Genomic DNA, 1685 nt, shown 5'->3' with positions numbered 1-1685 from the left:
CTCTTGCTCAGGCTGGTCTCCAACTGCTAAGCTTAAGATCCACCGGCCTTGGCCTCCCAGAGTGCTAGGATTACAGGCATGAGCCACTGTGCTGGGCTGCAGCTAATGTTATTTTAATGCAAATTATTGGTAAACAGAAATTGCCTCTTCTTTTCCTTCAAAAGCCTGCTGATTGGAAGGTAGCAGTCCAACTCAATCAAGTTACAAGGCCAGATGTAGAGCAATTGCTAAAGTTTATTTGGCACCTAAATGAGGATGGACTGAGACTCAACCCCAAAGAGCAAGAAGGCTAATCTTTTAAAGGTTTTAGGGTGTCATGGCTCACGTCTGTAATTTTAGCACTCTGGGAGGCCAAGGCAGGTGGATTGTTTGAGCTCAGGACTTTAAGACCAACCTGAGCAAGAGTGAGACCCCTGTCTCTCCTAAAACTAGAAAAATTAGCCAAGCATCATAGCAAGTTCCTATAGTCTCAGCTACTCAGAAGGCTGAGGCAAGAGGATCACTTGAACCTAAGAGTTTGAAGTTGCTGTGAGCTATGACACCATAGCACTCTACCTAGGGCAACTGAGTGAGACTTTGTCTCAAATAAAAGAAAAGGTTTTAGGCAGGGGAGGAGGAGGGTATTACTTTGGTGTACCAGCAGCTGTTGCCAGGTATGGTTTTAGCTGGCTTCCCATTGAGACTGTTCTGTTCGTTTGTTCTTTAGCTTCTCCTGGAGCCATTGTGTCCACTAGTTTCTCCTTCATTGTGACTGGGTCCCAGAAGGGGGTGGCTTCAGCAGAGGTCACTGAATGGCTAAGATGGAGTACTTTATGTTCAAAATGGAGTGGCCTATACTTGCTCTGTTTTTGGAGTTCCTCCAACCAGCCTATCATTGGTAACTGTTACTACTCAGTGTATATTTAGGCCAATTGATCTGTGCTCCCTGACTGGAGTCATACAACTTGGCCTAAATAAAGTCTCTACTTAGTAAGTTTGCCTCAGTTTTTTTCCTTTAGGTTGACACCATACTAACAGGTGTGAAATGATATCTCGTTGTGGTTTCAATGTGCATTTCCCTGACGATTAATGATGTTGACCACTTTTCATATGGAATATGAATGGATGAGAGAGAAAGTAAAGTTCCCTTGTATACTGTTGGTGGGATTGTAAATTGGTACACCCACTATGGCAAACAGTATGAATGTTCCTCAAAAAACTAAAAATATAGAACTATCGTATGATCCAGCAGTCCCACTTTTGGGTATATATTTGTGTGTAGGAGGGCAGTATTTACTTTGCAATGTGGTAGAATAAAAGCTTGGGGTTTCTGAGTGGTTGGGGCTGGTGTTGTTGCAGGGGGCCCCTTTGTGAGAAGCCCTGTAAAGACTGAATTTCTCAGGTGGCCCAGAGGCTCCAAAAATGATGTCCCCAAGGCCTCAGGGGCTATCCTGGCCCCCAAATTGGGAAATGAAATTAGTATCTTAAAGAGATACCTGCACTCTCATAATCACTGCAGTATTGTTCACAATAGCCAAGACATGAAAACAATCCAAGTGTCCCTTGACAGATGAACGGATTTAAAGAAGTGTGATATAAAGACACACACACACAGAGGAATATTATTCAGCCTTTAAAAAGAAGGATATCCTACCAGTTGTCACAACATGGATGAACCAAGAGCATGGTAACTATATATAATACAT

This window comes from Otolemur garnettii, unplaced genomic scaffold (genome assembly GCF_000181295.1).
Source record: "Otolemur garnettii isolate 467f Iridium unplaced genomic scaffold, OtoGar3 scaffold00020, whole genome shotgun sequence".
Taxonomy (NCBI): domain Eukaryota; kingdom Metazoa; phylum Chordata; class Mammalia; order Primates; family Galagidae; genus Otolemur; species Otolemur garnettii.
This window is presented reverse-complemented; position numbering follows the sequence as displayed.